Source organism: Balaenoptera ricei, chromosome 16, assembly GCF_028023285.1.
Source record: "Balaenoptera ricei isolate mBalRic1 chromosome 16, mBalRic1.hap2, whole genome shotgun sequence".
NCBI classification, from domain to species: domain Eukaryota; kingdom Metazoa; phylum Chordata; class Mammalia; order Artiodactyla; family Balaenopteridae; genus Balaenoptera; species Balaenoptera ricei.
Genome location: NC_082654.1, coordinates 59,823,281 through 59,843,720, shown reverse-complemented (window position 1 = coordinate 59,843,720; position 20,440 = coordinate 59,823,281). Strand labels below are relative to the sequence as shown.

General features: G+C 48.4%; 1 long non-coding RNA gene across 1 annotated transcript; it reads left to right on the top strand.

Moving 5' to 3' along the window:
* The first annotated feature begins 912 nt into the window (after positions 1-912).
* LOC132350222 (uncharacterized) lies at positions 913-8,905 on the top strand. The gene is made up of 5 exons (XR_009497879.1): positions 913-1,003; positions 2,788-2,846; positions 5,105-5,151; positions 7,896-7,996; positions 8,750-8,905. It is a non-coding gene; the product is annotated as an uncharacterized LOC132350222 (long non-coding RNA).
* Positions 8,906-20,440: the final 11,535 nt, after the last annotated feature.

The window sequence follows — 20,440 nt, the reverse complement described above, 5'->3', positions numbered from 1 at the left end:
AAAAGGAGTCAAATTCCATCGGCCGTTGCTCCGCGGCTGTCCCCCTGACACCAGCCTTCAACAACCACACTGGGCAGACTGGAGCCCCACTGGGGGCTTTCTAGGCGAGGCTCAGCCCCCGCAAGGCTCAGGGACAGGCTTGTTGGGGGAGGTTGGTTGAGGGAGCGCCTTGGCTGAGGCTGAAGACACGGGGCGAACTAAAGAAGCCCGGAGCTCAGAGCACGGGACTGACCAGAGCTGTGGGAGCCCTGGGCCCGTGGGAGGCCACGCAGGAGCGTGGACACACAATGAGCTCTTTTGACCAGGAGGAAACCAGAAGTGCTTTCATGGTTTCTCTGCTGAGATCCTTCCACCAGGCCAGGCGGCACCGGGGCGCTGGGCTCAGCCAGGGCTGCAAACCGGCGCTCTCTTTCCTTTCTGGGGGTCTGGGTTTGGGCAGGCCCCCAGCTCACACCAGAACCTCCCTCCCCGTGCCTGGCTTCAGGCCGGAGCCTGTGGAGGTGGGAGGCGGGCGGGGAGGGGAGGCATGTCACCATATATCCCCCTCAGATTAAAAAACTAATTTGAAAAGATTAATGTATTCCATTCTTGTTACGCTGGCTCTGATACCTCTGGGCCTGCGGCTGCTCTGCCTCCTGATTATTGAATTTTTATGGCCTGGTAATTAATTGCAGATTCCCTGTTTTGTTCTATTTCTTTTTCTCTGACATTTTAATTTCAACAAAAAGCAGTGGTCTCCATGCAGGTTCTCTCTGGAGATCCTAATGGTCTATAAAACAGAATGACTTATAGATGTGGCACCCACTTCAGTTGGCGAGCGATTGTTTGAAACCTTGCTGATCACGCAAAATTTAATTTTTCCACCTCCCTCCCCCGTTCGCTACTCATTTCTTGTCTCTTCCATTACAGCGCCGGTGTCTCAGTTCACAATGAAGGGAGCAAAGTGTCGCCTCCAAATCTGTTACAGGGCCTTTTCCTAGAAGACCAGGGGGCTGAAGACAAAGTAGGTTTGGGTTCTTTTCCTTGGAGGTGGCCCCAGTGGTGGCGGTGGAAGCTGGGCGTCCCCAGAGGACCACGTGGATGTGGGCAGCTGTCCCCAGGGGTGGGGGAGGATCATTTCTGCCTCTCTCAGTTGCCCTTTTGGCCAAGTGCAGCTGCCCCATTAGGCACCAAGGCACCTGCTGGTCATGAGGACAGAGAGGACGCGTGCCCATACATGCTGTTGGGTCGACACCAGGAAGTCAGGGGGTTTAACCCCTGCCAAATTCTTAGCCAGACTGGGTCACTGGAAACAGCTGTTCACAAAAATGGATCGGGTAGAGGCCCCTGAGTTACTAACCTAATGCCCCCAACCCCTACTTCTCCCAGCCCTGCTAACTTCACACAGGCTGGGCGCCTTCCCCCAGGAACCCCTAGGACTGGGCGGGGTAGGGGCAGAAGAGTAAGGTCATGGAGTCAAGTTGGGCCTAAAGGATTGGAATTCAGATATCTTCAGGGGTCAGGCAGGCAGGGGAGGGGAGGGCGGTAGGGAGCAGTGGGGACTGTGGCGCTCCAGAACTGATGCCCCATCAGGTGTGGCAGCCCCTCAGCTCCCACTCATGTGACTATGTGGGAAGAAGAGCATATTGTGGCTGGAGCTTCTGATTTTTCAAAAGAGGTTGGAAATCTGGCTTTTAATGTGAAATCTCACAATTTAAAACATTTGGGTTAGACTTTTTTTTTTTTTTTTTACGCTCCATGTCAGCCAAACTGAATACATCTTTGATCTTTGTGTCTGACCTGGCCCATAGGACAACTGTTTCTTCTGATTTGGAGCATAGGTCAGAGAAGTTAGGACATAGGAGTGGAGTCTGTCAGGGCCAGAGAGGCCTCACTGGCTGGCTGATCACCCCCAGTCCCCAGGCCCTGCGCCAGGAATCCTCCTCCTACCTTTGGGCCCTTCAGTCCCCTTCCTGCACTTGTGGGCTCTTCCCCGGCAGCTGTGGTTCTCCCAGAGGTGCCTGTGAGCCTCTGTCCAGGGCTTGCCTTTTTTTGGCTGCACCACATGGCTTGTGGGATCTTAGTTCCCCGACCAGGGATGGAACCTGTGCCCCCTGCAGTGGAAGTGCAGAGTCCTGACCACAGGACCACCAGGGAAGTCCCCAGGGCTTGCCTTCTTTCGGCCTCCTCTCCCCACAGACAAACTTGCAGCCTGGAGTCTGACCACATCTAGGTGAGGTCTGCCGAGCTTTTCACCTAAGACTTTGGCGGGCAATGCTGTGACTCTAGGGGCTCCAGGGGCCGTGGTGGGCCGAGTGGGCTGATGCAGACAGACCATGAATCAGGAGCTTCTGGGGCCCCTCAGATGAGCGGGGGAGGACGGGGGCCACGGCCTGCTCCCGCCTCCTCTGTGCTGAGATGCTGCGGAGCTGGCGCTGGCAGTGCCCTGGCCTCTCATGCCTCAGTTTCCTCATCTGGACAGGCCGGATGGGAAGTGACAGCATGGGCTCCGGAGTCCGAGGGACTTGGGTTCAAACATTGGTCCACCACTCACTTTGTGGCTGTGTGAGCTCAGAGTTTCTCAGCTAGAAAAATGGGGATGATCCTTCTGTCTTAGTGTTCTGTGCTGTGTAACAAACCACCACATGCTGAGTGGCTTAAAACAATGCCATTTTTTATCTCGTGGTTCTGTAGGTCAGGAGTCGGGCCAGGCCTGGCTGATCCTCTGCTCAGGGTCTCACCAGCCGGAAGGCACCTCGAATACTTCTGGTGCTTCAGATCACTCTGCCTTCCTTTTCTGCTTTTCAGGGCTCACGTGATTCCAGGGGACCCACCCGGCTAATCCAGGATAATCCCCCCATTTCAAGGTGAGCTGGTTAGTGACCTTAGTTCCATCTGCAAAGTTCCCCTTGCCATCTGAGTTGATGACCGAGAGAGTAACATTGGTGGTAGAGATCATGAGAGAGTGGTCAAATTCTGCCACAGACTCCAGCCTCTCAGTGTGGTTGTCAGGATGAAGATAACCCTGCCCCGTCCCCCCTCTTTGAGAACCACGGTGTGAGGTTTTTGGTTTGTTTTTATTTTTGTCCGCGCCACGTGGCATGCGGGATCTTAGTTCCCCGACCAGGGATTGAGCCTGGGCCCCCTGCATTGGGAGCGAGGAGTCTTAACCACTGGACCACCAGGGAAGTCACATTAGGTATTTAAATACAGAGGATTCCCTGCTACTGCATAGACAGAATGGGCGGGGGGCATGTTCCTCACAGCCACCCTCTCAAGAAGCTAGCATTGCCCCCGTTTTCCAGATGTGCAAACTGAGGTTCCCAGATGTCAGATGACATATAAGTGGCAGCGCCAGGTGTGAACCTGTCCCTGTCTCAGCTTCACATAAGAGTTTGTCATCTCACCACTGGCCCAAGTCCAGAGCTCCTGTATCCCCTGGAAATTCATCGGGTTCTCTTGAGAGGCTTCCACCATGCACCAGAGATTTACCTGTGACCTGATTTCTCTGGTTCAATTCAGGTCCTGGCATTTGGGTGTCTCTGGGAGTCCCCAGTGGATGACTTAGGTGTGTGTTTCCATGGTGTCACCTGCTCCTTTCTTCTTCTTCTTCTTTTTTTTTTTTAAATAAATTTATTTATTTGTTGTTATTTTTGGCTGTGTTGGGTCTTCGTTGCTGCGCACGGGCTTTCTCTAATCGTGGCGAGCGGCGGCTACTCTTTGTTGTGGTGTGCGGGCTTCTCATTGTGGTGGCTTCTCTTGTTGAGCACAGGCTCTAGGCGCGCGGGCTTCAGTAGTTGTGGCATGTGGGCTCAGTAGTTGTGGCTCACGGGCTCTAGAGCACAGGCTCAGTAGTTGTGGCGCACGGGCTTAGTTGCTCCGTGGCATGTGGGATCTTCCCGGACCAGGGATCGAACCCGTGTTCCCTGAATTGGCTGGCAGTTTCTTAACCACTGCGCCACCAGGGAAGCCCTGCTCGTTTCTTCTTGATGGGATGGCCAGGGTGCCACTATCACAGCCACTCCTGGACGTCATCGCTTTTGCCGGACACCTCAGCTGACCCTCAGGAACCGTCAAATGGTCAAGACTTCATGGGGGTCCTTTTGAGAAATAGCAAAGAAAGTCCCCCTGCAGCTCTTCTCTCTCCTCCTTGAGACACTGGCCTGCATTGTGAATCCTTCCTTCCCCAAAAGAAGACAAACACACACGTCCCAGCCTCCCCTGCAGGTACCAGACCTGATGCCCGCAATCAGATGCAGTGCACAGGACTCGCATGCCAATGTGGCACGTGCGTCCATGGTTGGAAGGAGAGTGGTGCTGTGTCTCATCCAAGCTCTGGCCCTTCCAGAGTCAGCTGTTTGCCACAGAGTAGAGTTTGCTATTTGCAACAAAGTGGATTCTGTTATTTGCAGCAAAGTGAAGTCTGCTGTTTGCCACAAAGCAGCTTCTAGATTTGCAGTCAGGAGTCCTGCCTGGTACCTGCTCCTCTGTGGGACCGATTCTCCCGCCTCCAGCGCACAGTGTTACCATCCACTGCAGAGCCAACCCCCTCCTTCTGCTTTGCCAACAGGAGCCCGATGTTGTTCAGGCGACAACGTGCCCAGCTCCGGGGGGTGGACTGTGGTCACTCTCAGGCTGTCACAACCCCCCTCCCCCCAGCCCCCCCAGCCCAGTCCCTTTTTCAAGATACCCAGGGATATCTTGCCAGGGAAAAAGGGGTGCTTCTCAGGACTTTTTATTTCCTGATAATAAGAAATCCCCTCTTCTTGCTTAGCTTTTTCTTACCCTGAAGAGGGTTGTGTAAAGATGAAATGCTTGGAACTGTAGCAGCCATATTGTGACCATGAGGCAACAAGGTTAAGGATTAAAAACAAACAAACAGTGAGGATGGTGATGGTCCTTGAAGACATTATCTAGACATTTAAACCACTCCCAGCAACTGTTTGCCTCTAGCCTCCTTGTTATTGAGAAAATGGAGCCCTTTGTGTTTAAGCAATGATTAGCTATTTATTCTTTATTTGAAGTTCAAAGCATTCCTAACTGATACAGGCACTCTAGCAGAGTGGCCTGTGCCCAGGGGTGATTGAGAGTTGGTGCTGAGATAACCCCTTTTGCTTTTTTTCAGGTTGAGTGACAGATTCCACACTGAACTCAAAATCACGCTCTCCAAAGGTGAGGCCTCGTTTTCCTCAGGGGTCAGTTTTCTGCCAGGGGATGCCCTATCCCCCACCTGACAAGTGGAAATGCCAGTACCGTGCACCCCACTCTTGCCCTGCTGCAGACTCGTGGTGTCTCATCAAGCCTCCCCAGTCCCTGGTGAGGCAGGCATGATCACCCACCCTCTACAGATAGGAGACATCTGGGGTCTCATAGGCAGGATGTGGGGATTGGCTCCAGTTCTGTATGGCACAAAGCCTAGGGTCTCCCCACTCCAAGGAGAGTCTCTCTATTTGCATCAGAGCCAGGGGTGCAGGGGCTTCTGGGACAGTGGATGACCAGACAGGGTGGGAGCTTCTGTGCAGCAAGCTGGGTCCAGGTTGGGGAAGCCCACGACCTCCCAGCATAGCGGTCAGGTTTCTGCTGCAACATTGCTGTGTGGCAGCCCCAAGTCTCAGCAACTTCCAAAATAACCACCTACTTTTCTCGCTGCTGGGTCAGTGGACCAGCTGGGCTATTTCTGCTTGGAGTTGTGGGTCCAGATCATTCTGAGACCAGCAGCTACCTGGGGGTGCTCTTTCCCAGGGGACAGCATGGGGGCAAGAGGCCAACCACACAGGTGCTTTGAAAGCCTCTGCCTCAGTCAGGTCTGCTCATGTTCCAGCGGCCCCAACAAATCACTCGGCCAAGCTCCGCATAGGGGGCAAGTGTGTGTACTCTGCCCTCTCTGTGGGGTGGCCCTGTGAGCTCACGTGGCAAAGGGTGTGGCTGTGTAGCCCTATTATGGGTCAGGGAGAGAAGAGTCAGGATCATCAGTTCAATCTACACACAGATCCCAAGGGCCCCTGGGTGTCCCCAAAGCCGTGGGTGCAGAGATCCCCACAGGGCAGGGCCTCAGCAGGGGCAGGAGGGCCAGGCTCCCTGCCTTGTGCCTGAGCTGAAGATTCCCCAGTCTGTTTCTCAGAGGAGGAACTTGGAGCTCTGGGAGTCAGAGTGTCACCTGAGGTCGCAGGGCAACCTCCTGCCTCTGTCCACCTCACTGCCATCCTGAACCCAGGGGGGAGGGAGCAAGGGGTCAGGCTCACCTTCCCTGGGTTCAGCCCAGGGCGCCTACCTCCCTGGGGAGAATGAGCCCCTTTCTTTCATCCCCACGCTCAGCATATGCCCATTTTCCTCCGAGACACCAGGACATGGAGCCTGGAACTCAAGGATTCTGATTGCATTGCATGGGAGACCTCTCAGTGCTTGTTTACTTCTGGTGGCCCCTGAGCTGGCCTGGAGACATATTTTGTTTGCCTCGATCAGTATTTTGTTTATTCGAATGGAGCCAACACTAAACAATCAGAAAATTTCACAAAGAATTCAGATTTGATTTCCATTTCTTTTGAAAGAGCAGCAGATTTGACAACACTGGGCCAATTTTGCTGCAGGACAGGTTGGCTGGTGCTGTGTGGTGCCTCCCCCTATCCCCCACAGGTCATGTGCCCTTGCCCCAGTCCCCACCACTCCCTGCTGCCTCAAACCCAAAGAGGTTCCCTCATATTCCACATTGGTCTTTGAGCTGCTGGCGCATGAGCTGTAACCTCTGGTTTAATCCACTCCCCAGAGGCCCAGAGAGGAGAGACACCTGCCCAGGGTACACAGCCCATCTCAGGCTTTTGTTTCTCTTTCTCGCTTCCTGAGTAAGAACTTCACCTGGATTCCAAAGAGCAATCCCTCTTGTGGGCTCCAAACAAGGATCCCAGACTCTGCCGCCCACCCCAAGCAAAACTGTTCATGTCATGGTTGAAACTCAGAACACCTCTGGTGTTGCTACCCTGAGAGCACAGCCACTTTGAGGGGAAAATCTAGACTGAGATGAGCTTTGGGAGATGTTACAGGGACCCAGGTCCCTGAGTTACACAGGGAATCCCCCTAGATCTATAAAAATGAAATGCTAATGGCTGATATTTATATAGCAATTACTGTGTGTCAGTCACTTCAATTACTGTGTGTCAGTATAGCAATTACTGTGTGTCAATTAAACTTCATATTAATTCACTTAATCCTCACATAAACCTTGTAAGGGGGAAGGTACCATTTTTATCCCCATTTTACAGGTGAAGAAGCTGCAGCACAGAGAGGTTAAGCAACATTCCTAAATTTGCACAGCTTATAAGTGGTAGAGTTGGAATTTGAACCCAGGTTCTCTGGTTTCAGGGCTTATAGTTCTTAACCACTGACATATCCTAGAGGAAATACCTACTGAGGTGGCCACTTTTCCTGTAATAACTCATTTCACCCTTGGACTTGCCCAACAAGGTAAGGTTGAGTTTGGCTGTGAGAGACAGAAAAATCCAAAAAAGAAGTTGGTTTCTACTTTATACAGATGTAACTTGGAGGTTGTACGGAGGCTCCAGGGTCAACTGAGACTCAGGCTTCTCCTCTGCTGTGCTGCCATCCTCATCATGTGGTGTCTTCTCATTGAACAGGATGACTGCTTGAGTTCCAGCCATCACACCTTCAACCCAGTTTTTAGGAAGAAGAAAGGGACAAAATAGAACTAACCTCCTTCCTTTAAGGACACTTCTTGAAAGTTTCATAAGATACTCTACTTGCATCCCTTTGAGCAGCACTTAGTCACATGACCACACTTTGGCCTGGAAATAGTCTTTATTCTAGAGGGTTATATGTTCAATGAAAAAATCAGTTCTATCATTAAATTTAAAAGGGAGAATGGATACTGGGAACATTCAGCATCATCACTGTGTTTTTTACAGATAAAGAAACTGAAGCTCAGAGAGGTGAATGACCTTCTGGCGGTCACACAGCCAGGAAGAGGTGGAGCCTGGATCTTCTGCCTCTGGGCCCTTTGGAGCAGGTGGGCTCCAAAGATATACTCTGCCGATTTCCTAAGGGGTGAGGAGGGCTGTGGATATGTGCATAACCCCCTCTCCAGGCCCCAGGAACACCCAGTGCCCAGGTCCTGCCAGCCAGGCAACCTTGTGCCTGCAAGCCCTGGCAGCCTGTCCGGGCCCAGATCCATCACCCCGGCACCAACCATGCCCTGGGCCTGACTCCATCCATCCCTCTAATGCTGCATCGACTGTGCTCGGGCACGTTCCTGAGGCGGCCTCAAGAGCGCTGAATAATTCAGTTCTGCGTAATGGGATAATGAATTTACTGACAACCCAGTGTGGTCTCGTTACTTACATTTCAAGAAATACTGACTCCCTAGGCCTGCTCTGCAGGCTGGAGACGTACACGTGCCAAGAAACTGTTGCCTTTACTTGCCTCGTGGGGTTCAGGCTTGACTGAATGGAGACCCTACTCTGGTCTCACTGATTCTTAAACTGCTTCGGCTAGTGGGGAGCCTGGGGGTAGGGGGACTGCCTGGTTGGAACTTTGGGGCGAGGTGGAAGTGGAATCACAGACGCTTGGACATGCAGAGCTGGAAAGGACCCCTTGGTCCTGCATACCCATTTTACGAACCGGGAAACTGAGGTTGTGGCAGGGACGGGCCTCTGCTCCTGCACACTGTGTTCTGTGGCTGGGAACGCCGGGATGCCTCGGAACTCTGGGGAGGAGGCCTGCTTGTTTTCCTTCTAACCCGCTGTTTTCCCCGTCCCCCCAGCTGCTGAAGGGTTGCTGCTAATGACTCCCAGCTGCCCCTTCGCTGGAGGCGAGCCCTCAGCCAAACGAGAGGCGTCCCCCGGAAGGCCAGCCCACCCTGCCTTCCTTTCCCGACCTGGGAAGATGATGGCTGATGACCGGCTGATGTGGTGCAAAAGGCCACCCCAAGCCTCAAGGTAGGACAAACTCTGTGATGCTATTAGGGGTCCAATATCCTTGGTGGGACTGCGGCTTGATCCCAGCTGAGACTGCGTTCTGGCTTAGCTTTTACCCCTTCCCTATCCTGCTTCCCTCACTCCCTTTCTCCTCGGGGCCTTCCCCCACCCCATAAATCATCTGAATGGGAATCCCTGACTCAGGCTCTGCTTCTGGGGAACGCTCCTGAGACAGCTGCGTTTCCTGGTCTGAGCCCTCCTTTCCGAGGACTCCTCCCAGAGCACTAAGAAAGGCTCAGGGCCGGGAATCCTTGCCGCTGGCTCTGCTGTGTGATGGTGAGGAAATCACTTCTCCACCCTGAGCCTCAGTTTCCCCTTTTGTATGGCTGGGGTTGGGAGAGCCTCTCTCAGGTCCCTTCCAGCTCTGAAGGTCTGTGATATGACCTGAGGTGCCAGGAAGCCTTCTCCTTTCTTAACTAGCGCCCCATGTGCATGGAGTCCTACCATCGGGGACTTTTCTCTGAAGGCTTTTTCAAAATGCAAAAGCATCTGAGATGAGAATGAGTTTCACGTTAGGTGATCATGCTGCAGGGCAGACTCTCTAAAGGTGGGATCCTTGGGTCACCTGAATCCATCACCTGAAGGGGACTGCCTGGTTGGAACTTTGGGTCGAGGTGGAAGTGGAATCTCAGAAGCTTGGACATGCAGAGCTGGAAAGGACCCCTTGGTCCTGCATACCCATTTTACGAGCCGGGAAACTGAGGTTGTGGCAAGGACGGGCCTCTACTCCTGCACACTGTGTTCTGTGGCTGAGAATGCCGGGATGCCTCCGGGCTCTGGGGAGGATACCTGCTTGTTTACCTTCTAACTCCCTGGTTTTCCCCATCCCCCAGCTGCTGGAGGATTGCTGCTAATGACTCCCAGCTGCCCCTTTGCTGGAGACGAGCCCTCAGCCAAATGAGAGGCGTCCCCTGGAAGGCCGGCCCACCCTGCCTTCCCTGACTTGGGCAGACTGCAGCCAATGACCGGCTGATGTGGTGTAAAAAGGCCACTATTGGGGACTACCCTTGAGTCCTACCATTGGGAACTTTTCTCTGAAGGCTTTTTCAAAATGCAAAAGCATCTGAGATGAGAATGAGTTTCACGTTAGGTGATCATGCTGCAGGGCAGACTCTCTTAAGGTGGGATCCTTGGATCACCTGAATCTATCACCTGAAGGGTGCTTATTATTAATATTTCCCTTCCCTTCTTCGTATTTCTTTGAATGTGGTATGTGATGTCTGGAGCTGCAGCAGCTATCTTTCAGTCATGAGGAAACAGCATGAGATGTAAATAAGCTAAGGAGAGTGAAGCAGAAATATAGAAAGAAACTGATTTTCAATGGCATTTCTGAATCATTGCACAAAAACTGAAAACTACCTGTAGAATCTCAGTATGTGAAATAATTGTCTTTACTGCTCAAGCAAGTCCTGGTTGAATTTTCTGTTATTTGCAGCCCAAAGCGTTCCAAACAAATCAACAGTCTTTATCTCACTGAATCATAATAATAGTCTTTTTAAAAATTTATTTATTTATTTATTATTTTTGGCTGCGTTGTGTCTTCATTGCTGCGCATGGGCTTTCTCTAGTTGCGGTGCGTGGGGGCTACTTCTCATTGCGGTGGCTTCTCTTGCTGCAGAGCACGGGCTCTAGGCATGCAGGCTTCAGTAGTTGGGGCACACAGGCTCAGTAGCTGGGGCACACAGGCTTAGTTGCTCCGCGGCATGTGGGATCTTCCCAGACCAGGGCTTCAACCCGTGTCCCCAGCATTGGCAGGCAGATTCTTAACCACTGCGCCACCAGGGAAGTCCATAATAACCGTCTTTTAAAGTAGGGATTATTATTATTGGCTCAGAGAGGTTAAGTGACATAGCTAAGGTCACACAGCTGACAAAGGGCAGCATCCTTTTGGGCTGGAGCTTTTAGGTTGGGAGGAATTTTGATTATTGATGAAAATTTAATTCCTGTCTCTGTTGTGTGTGTCCTATTGTAATCTAACCATTGGGAATAATCTCCTTCCTTCTCCATTCTTGTCTTTGGTCATTCTCTCCCTATCCATCCCACCCTAGGTCTCAGCTTAGAGACTCGACAAAGGTCCCTTGTGAGGTGGGGAGAAGGAGGTGGCAGGTAGCCACCGTCCATTCCTTCATGGAGTTTTCCAGATGAGTGTGGCCACATTCTGGTACCAAGGACGAGTGGAAGGCTGAGCCCGTTTTGGAGTGATTCTGGCCTCTAAGCAGCCCTAGACTCCTGTGTGGGGGTTACAGTGAAAGAGGGAAAGAACGCAGACAGAAATAGACAGACAGAGGGATGGAAGGAGAGGGAGAGAGAGGCAGAAGTCGAGGAGGAGGAGGGCGAGAGGAAGGGAGAAGAGAAGAAGGACAGGTCTTAGAGATAAACGTTGAGACAAACGTGACGGTGAACCTCAAGTCAGACACAAGCTAGTCCATCACCCTGCCCCCGCCCCCGTGCCGCAGCCGCAGCTTCTTCACTGTGTAATGGAGTAGACTGGGGCACCGGCCTCACAGGGAGGTCGGCAGGGACGGATGGCTCAGCACGGACCTGGAGCAGGCGCTCCGCCAGCGGGTGCTTCTGCCCCACCCAGACTGGTCTGATGGTTTGGTTGCTGCTCTGAAGGTGGAGGGAAGATGATGTGACCTCAGGTGAACTTTTGTCTCACCTCTTCTGGAGAGCAGTGGCCTCTTGGAGAAAGGGGAGCAGCGTTTGTGTGTATGTGTATGTGTGTCCCAGACTAGGTGCTTTCAGGTTATCAGAAGGCTGTGTATTTTGCTTGACGGGAAAGTGGCCTCCTGGACTAACAACAATACCAGAAACGCATTTGCCTCCTGACCAAGAGGGTGGGGTGGGGGAAGATTTTTAAGGAGCCGTCAGAAGGAAGGGAACTGGGGAGCCACAGCTGGGGTTAGCTGGGGGGAGAGTCACTGCTCCAGACCCCGAGACTGAGCTCCCAAACCTCGGGGGTGGATGTGTGTGTGGGGAGCCCTCTCTGAGGGGCCTCCCGTCTGCCCCAGATTAATGAGGAAGGCAGGGACAGAAATGGCCCCAGACTAAGGACGAAAAGAAGGATCTCTGAGTGGTGGGGTGGAGGGGGCATGAATTGGGAGATTGGGATTGACATGTATACACTAATATGTATAAGATAACTAGTAAGAACCTGCTGTAAAAAAAATAAGATAAAACTCAAAAACCAAAGTATTCATTAAAAAAAAAAAAAAAAAAAAAAAGAAGGATCTCTGTCAGGAAAACAAAGCACCTGTGAGTGGTGGGCAGCGAGGAGCCCAGGGATCGCCTTTGGCTTGGGTGCTCTCTGGCAGAGTCTGACCTCCAGGGCCTGGCGTGGATCCTCAGCTGAATGAGTGAGTGAGCCCTGGGCTCCGCCAGGCCTGGAGGCTGTGAGCAAGGATGAAGGGAGCAGTACTTCAGCATCAGCTGGGAGCTCAGGGCTGGGGCAGGAGGGGGTAGCTCCTCTCCCTGGCTCACGCCCTGCTCACCTGGCTAACTCCTCATGCCTGTCAGGGAGGCAGGCAGTGCTGTCTCCCCCAGGCCCGATGTGCCCCTGACTGAGCCGGTGCAGTGGCTTAAAAATGTGACTGAATCCTTAGACCCTCCTCTCATCAGGAGGTGGGGGTCTGTGTCCCCTCGCCCTGAACTGGGGCAAGCCTCCTTGAACAGAATGTGATGGAAGCGATGTTCTCTGACTTCTGAGCCTGGTTAGAAAAGGCCAGGTAGCATCTCCCAGGTTCTCTTGGGAACTTGCTCTGGGAGCTGTCAGCTGCCCTGTAAGAAGTCCATCTCTGCGGAGGCCGCCTGGTGCAGGGATCACAAAGAGTGAGAGAGATGCCTGAGGGGCCCCAACTCATCCATCCCCAGCTGTTTGAGTCTCCCCTGCCCCAGATATCAGACATGTGCATAAGGAAGCCTTTGAGATGACCCTAGTCGCAGCCACCAAATGCCTGCAATGCATGACAGACCCAGAGTGAGAGCTGCCTGCAGTCCAGGCGACCTCCGGATTCATGAGTGGAAGACAAGATCATATATGAGTTTCCTAGGGCTGCCTAGGTAACAAATGGCCACAAACTGGGCAAAACAACAAAAATTTATTCTCTCAGAGTTCTGGAGGCTAGGGTCCAAAATCGAGGTATTGGCTTGTTCCTTGTGAGGGCTCTGAGGGAGAATCTGTTCCCTGCCTTTCTCCTAGCTTCTGGTGGTTGTAGGCAGTGCTTGGCTTTCCTTGGCCTGTAGGTGCATCACTCTGGCTCTGCCTCCATCTTCGCATTGTGTTCTTGCTGTGTCTCTGTGTCCAAATCTCCCTCTTCTTATAAAGGACACCGTCACATTTGATTAGGGGCACCTGTACTCTGTATTATCTCATCTTGACTAATTACATCTGCAATGACCCTATTTCTCAAATAAGATGACATTCTGAAGTACTGAGGGTTAAGACTTTAACATATCTTTTGGGGGGACATAATTCAACCTGTGACATATAGTTATCATTTTAAGCCACTATTTTGAAGTGATTAGTTATGTAACAGTAGTTACTCAGAACATGAGAATTAAAGGATGGCGAGGGAAGCAACTGAAACATCAGTGGAAATGTAATTTACCAGAGCATCCTTCTAGGAGGCTACTGTATGTGGTTGGGATAATTGATTTTCTAAGTAGCTTGGGGTCGGGTCTGGATCCTCCCTACAAAAGATGGATGTTCCAGCAACAACATGTGCTTGAATAATAACAGACAGCTTCCCTAAAGCCTTCTAATGTGGGAAAAGATCTTGAGTTTCGCTTTGTATTCCTCCCCCTTAAATAAATGTTGAATATTTACTTAAAGAGAATCAATGTGATTATTAGAGTGTTCCTGGCCTCCATATATCTCAGCATGGCCTTGTTTACTAACACCTACCCCGTCAGAGCACTGGTTAACCGTGGGCTACAGTTGCCTGGTTAAGTGTCTGGTTTCTCCATAGACTGGAAGCAACCCTAAGAGCAAGGACAGGCTATGTCTTGTTCTCTCCTGAATCCCCAGCACAGTTCTTGGCACATAGTAGGTGCTTAATAGTTAGTCTCTGAAAGCATGGATGTTGGAAAAGGAGCAAAGGGACTTAAAATCTATATGATGATGAAAGGTATACAAATATATCAGCTACAGAACATCTAAGGATGCTAGAAAAAAATATTTTTGAAATTTGAAATTCTTTTCTGTTAATGGAAGAGCCTATAAGCAAATAAGGGAATTATGAGAGGCCAGGAACAAACTGGAAACATCAGTCCAGGGAAGTAAAGACTGCTGGACACCCTGAGGACTTCTACCTTGTTGGGCAGCCTACAACTTCCACACCTTGAGCTTCTGTGGCACAAGAAAGACAAGGAAGAAGCAAGGGATGATAAACATGACCAGGAAGATTTGAAAAAGAACCAGACAGAGGTTCTAGGAATTTAAATATATCACATACGAAATTTAAAACTCAATGGAACAGTTAAATAGAATAGACACTGCTGGAGAGGGAATTAGTAAACAGGAAGATAGATTTGAAAAATTATACATAATGCAGTACAGAAAGAAAAATGAAACTATGAAGAAGAGGTTAAGAGACATGGAGAGTGGAATGAAAAGCTCTAATATATGTCTAATCAGATTTTTGGAAAGTGATTATAGGAATAATGGGAGAGAGGTATTATTCAAAGAGATAGCAGCTGAGAATTTTCTATGATTATTAAAAAATATGAATCTTCAGATTCAGGAATTCCAGTGAATCCCAAAAAGGGTAAATAAAAAGAAGTCCATACATAGATATGTCATAATCAAATTAAAGAATATCAAAGACAAGTAGAAAAAAAAAAAAAAAAGACAAGTAGAAGATCTTAAAAATACCCAACAGGAAAAAACTTTGTTGTTCACAACTTCTCTAATTAGAAGAAATTAGACTAATGGTGATTAGTTATAATAGTATGAATAGTCACAATGAAAAACAGAATAACGATGACTTTAAAGGGCTTTTAAAATTCACACCAACTAGGGACTGTATACCCCAGTCCCTAATAAGACTGAAATAATTTCTTAAAAGATAATTTATCTTTTAAGGATAAATGTAGATCCTAAGTATGTACTAAAGAAAATTGAAAACATATATTCATACAAAAACTTGTACACAAATGTTTATTGCAGCATTATTTATAATAATGAAAAAGTGGAAACAACCTAAATATCCACCAACTTATGAATGGATAAACAAAATGTGGTATATCCATACAGTAGAGTGTTACTTGCCATAAAAAGGAATGAAGTTCTGATCCATGCAACAACATGGATGAACCTTGAAAACATTATGCTAATCAAAAGAAGTCAGACACAAAAGTTCACAAATTGTATGATTTCATTTATATAAAACGTCCAGAATAGGCAAATCGATAGAGACAGAAGGTAGATTCGTGGTTGCCAGAGGCTGGAGTGACATGTGTGGAATGGGGTTTCTTATAAGTACACTAAAACCACTGAATTGTACACTTTCAAAGGGTGAATTTTGTAGTATGTGAATCATATCTCAATAAAAATGCAAAAAATAAGAATAAGGGTAGAAATAAGGACGTTTTCACTTACAGGCATACCTTGGAGATGTTGCAGGTTCGGTTCCAGGCCACTACGATAAAGCGAATATTGCAATAAAGCAAGTCACAGAAAGTTTTTTGTTTCCCAGTGCATATAAAAGTTATGTTTTGGGAATTCCCTGGCGGTCCAGTGGTTAGGACTCGGCACTTTCACTGCTGAGGGCCTAGGTTCAATCCCTGGTTGGGGAACTAAGATCCCACAAACTGCGTGTCGTGGCCAAAAAAAAAAAAAAAAGTTATGTTTACACTATACTATGTTCTGTTAAGTGTGCAATAGCATTATGTCAAAAAAGTGTACATAGCTTAATTAAAAAATATTTATTGCTAAAAAATGCTAACCATCTTCTGAGCCTTCAATGAGTTGTAGTAGTAGGTTGTAGTACTACTTAGTAGTACTAAGTTGTAGTACTCTACAACTTACTACTAAGTTGTAGTAGTAAGTAAGTTGTAGACAGCACTGATCACAGATAACCATAGCAAATATAATAATAGTGAAAAAGTTTTAAATATTGTGAGAATTACCAAAATGTGACACAGAGTGATGAAGTGAGCAAATGCTGTTGGAAAAATGGCACAGATAGACTTGCTTGACGCAGAGTTGACACAAACCTTCAATTTGTAAAAAAAAAACACAGTAATGAAGCACAATAAAATGAAGCTCAATAAAAGGTATGTCCGTTTACTATAACTGAGAGAATTTATAAACAACAGACCCCCATTCAAGGAGTTTCTGAAGGATGAGCTTGAGAAGAAAAATGATCTGAGGAAAAAAGTCTCAGATACCAGAAGTGATGATGAATTGAGAAATAATAAAAATATGGGTAAATCTAAACAAACACACTGATTGTCCAAAACAATGTCTGTTCTGTGAGGTTAAACAGGAGATGGAACTAAAAGCCTGGACCGTAAGTATAATAAATGGAATTAAAGCTTTCAAAGCACTTTGCATTGTTCAGGAGAAGGGTAAGATATTGATTAACTTTAGACTAAGTTAAGTTAGGTAATAATTTCAAAATGCTAAGTCACCAATAAAAAAAAAATAATAGAATGCCTATCCTCTACACAGTAGAAGGGGGAGAAATGGGATGAGTAAAAAACCTCAATTCAAAACAATGCAACAAAGAAGATGAAAATAAATCCTTAGGAAGCAGGACATATTAAAATAAAAACAAAACAAAAACAAGATCATAGAAATAAAGTCAAATATATTTGTAAGCTCTATAAATATATATAGACTGAACTCTCCAGTTAAAATTATATACTCTCAGATTGGATTGAAAAAAGAATAGCCAAATGTTGCTTACATGAGACACGTCTAAAAGAGATAAAAAATTGTAAGTAAAACAGTGAAAAAAAATCAGAAAAATACTAACCAAAAGAAAATTAGCATGGTTATATTACTATCAGACAAAATAGAATTTAAGGCAAAAAGGCATCATTAGAGATATAGAGGGTCAATGTATGAAATTTAAATTTACCAGGAGAAAATAGTAGTTCTAAATTCATGGATACCTAATAATGTAAGTCCCTTATCAGATATATGACTTGAAAATATTTTTTTCCCATTCTGTGGGCTGTCTTTTCACTTTATTGATGGTGTCCATAGAAGCACAAAAGTTTTCAATTTTAAGGTCAATTTATCAATTTTTTTCCTCTTTTTTCTCATGCTTTTAGGGTCATATCTAAGAATACTTTGCCAAATCCAAGATCACAAAGATTTAACCCTATGTTTTCTTGTAAGAGTTTTATAGTTTTAGCTCTTACATTTAGGTCTTTGATCCATTTTGAGTTAATTTTTGTGTATGGTGTGAGGTAGGGTTCAACTTCATTCTTTTGCATGTGGATATCCAGTTGTCCTGGCATCATTTGTTGAAAAGACTATCTTTTCTCCATTGAATGGTCTTTATACCCTTGTCTTTACACCCTTGTCAAAAGTCAGTTGACCATAGATATATGGGTATATCTGTACTTTCAATTTTAGTTCACTGATCTATATATCTATCCTAGTGCCAGTACCACACTAGCTTGATTACTGTTGCTTTGTAGCAAATTTTGAAATCAGGAAGTGTAAGTCGTCCTACTTTATTCTTCTTTTTCAAGATTGTTTTGGCTATTCCTGGTCCCTTGTAATTCCATGTAAATTTTAGAATCAGCCTGCCAGTTTTACAAAGAAGTAGCTGGGATTCTGACAGGGATTGCATTGAATCTGTATTCAAGTCTCACATCTCTTTGCAAAGTGAGCATATCTCCAATCAGCTGGTCCACGAGAGTAGGACCAAAGGATGTTCCTGACCAGGCTGGTCTGGTGTGCCCCCATGTATGTGTCCTCAAGAAGCTACGTTCAGTGTGGGTATCCCTGGGACTGAATGCGTGCAGTAGGAGTGTAAATGACTGATACAGGAACCCAACTCTTCAAGACCTTTCCAAGGTTGTCCTCATGACTGTAGTAATGGATGATCTTAGGTTGGGTCCCCCAAGAAGCAGACCTTGAGGCAAGAATTCGCGTGAAAGTAGTTTTGTGGGAGGTGGTCTCAGGAAGTTCTGGAAGGGGAGTGAGGAAGGTGTCCAAGGAGGGGAGAGAAGTCAGGAGTGTGTGCCTAAATGAGCAGGTCGTTGCTATGGGCATCTGGGGCTCCATCCCGCTGAGGACCTCTGTGAGAGGGTAGAGAACAGGGTTTCTCAACCTCAGCACTATTGACATTTTGGGCTGAATAATTATTGGTTGTGGGGTGCTGTCCTGGGTGTTGTTGGATGTTTAAGCAGCATCCTGGCCTCTACCAGATGCCAGTAGCAACCATCCAACCAAAATGTCTCCAGATATTGCTGAATGTCCCCTGGGGGTGCAAAATTGTACCTGGTTGAGAATCACTGGTATAGATGTGTCTCAGAATTGTCCCATCCAAGAGGGGAGAAGGTAGGGGGGATATATACACCAACTCCCAGTCATCGTTGTTAAGGCTGCTTCTGAAGGTGTCAAATCCTTGCACTTCTGGCCTGTCCTGAGGGTCTCCCGAGTCCTAGGCCAGAGAAAGCTCTCAGGCAGCAGAGAAACTGCCCATAGTGAGAAGCCTCCAGCATGCGTGGAAATAACGAGGGCTGCAGGGATGTGGGCCCCCACAGTGCAGCTACCTGGATTATGCTGTGTGAGGCTTTGGAGACCCCAGCTCCTTCCCAGATCTGCAGCTTGGCCTGGACTTCCACGTTCCTGGGGCTTTGCGGGTTCCACTGCATCAGTGTGTTGAAACCAACCCACCCCCGAGCAAGGCTTTAGCCCCTCAGCTCACTTCCTAGTCTCTGCATCTGTCACTGCTCCTGCAGGATGAGGAAAGATGGCTTGAGAAGACTGATAGACAGAAATGACCTAAGTGATGTTTCCCCAGGTGGAAGGCACTGGTGGGAAAGTTGCTCACAGAATTCCCCTCCTCTTCCTGTCTCAGCTCCTTGCACCCACTAGAGACGCTAAGGATGTTCTCCTTTTTCAGTATGCTGTGTGACTTTGGGCAATCACACCTCCTCTCTGGGCCTCAGTCTTCCTTCTATAAAAAACACGGGTCTCCTGGGGGTGGACCAGATGACCTTGAAATGTCCTTCCATCTCGAGTGGCTGCTGAGAGCCCTGGGAGGCGGTGGGGAGTCACCAGGCAGCCAGAGCCTGGGGGCCGGCCAGAAAATGTGACAGCTCGGCCCCCAGTGGTGTTGCTGGCCTCTGATCTCCACTGTGTGCCCGATACTCTGGGTCTGGTCACAGCCCACTGCGGCCCCTCGCTCACTCAGGAACATCTGCTACAGCATTTACCACGTTAATAGATTAGCTTTGAGAATCGGGCAGGTGTTTTCCACCCAAGCCAGAAAACATCAAAATCAGATTGCTCTCCAAGACTTTCCGCACAGGCAATCGAGTTAGAATGACTCGTACGGTCTAACAGATAATAAAACACACATAACATTTGCTTTAAGGTACAGGCAGGGGTATTTTGTCCCATGCTTAGGAGAAACAAAAACTCACTCTATTTGGGAATAGGGTAATTGAATACAGATGGGAGGAGGTAAATGAAAGAATTTAGCAAATATCTCAGTGGAATAGCTAATGGGAATGAGACAGAATAGGAAATTAAAAATTATTCGAAGCAGATGGACCATTCTTTGAGTTTTTAAAAATTTATTAGGGCCGCGAAAAAATGTGTCTGTTTATTTTCTACGGCCATGAAATTAATGACTTGGTGAGTTTTGCTTGTGCAATTTTATGACTGCCATGTCATCTGTCATAATTTGGGGGCTGTTTGATATAGATTTATGAATGTCCCCACCCCCGCACCCCTCCCTGATTTATTGGCGTGGGTCAGACATGAATTAGGCTGTCCCTTATCAAGGGAGCAACGCCAATGGCAGCGTAACCCCACAGGCCCTGGGTGGGGGGCCTTGGGGGATTCTCAGCCCAGAGGTGAGTGGAAAAGCCATGGAGGGGCTGTGGGAAAGGGGTAGGCCTGACCTGGCTGAACTTCCTCTGCAGGGATGACCCCAGCCTGCCCGGGCTGGGGAGGAGGTGTTGGGAAGGGGTTTCTTGCAAACTATGGGGAGCAGGAAGCCAGCCCGGGCTGCTTGTGCTGGGCTGGGAGTGAGGTGAGGGCTGTTGCTGCTGCTTCAGCCCAGCCCAAGGGCCACCTGGCTTCCTGTCCCTTCAGCCCCCATAGCTGGGCTCATCTGCCTCCAGACCTGAAGCTCAAGGAAGGAGAAGAAAATTCACCAATTGGGAATCTGTGTGCCTGGCTACCTGCTGGGGGCTTACGTGCATCCTCTAGATGGTGGTTAAAATAGGGCTTTACAACCAGCAGATTTGGGTCCAGTTTCGCTCTGATTCTTCCCAGCTGTGTG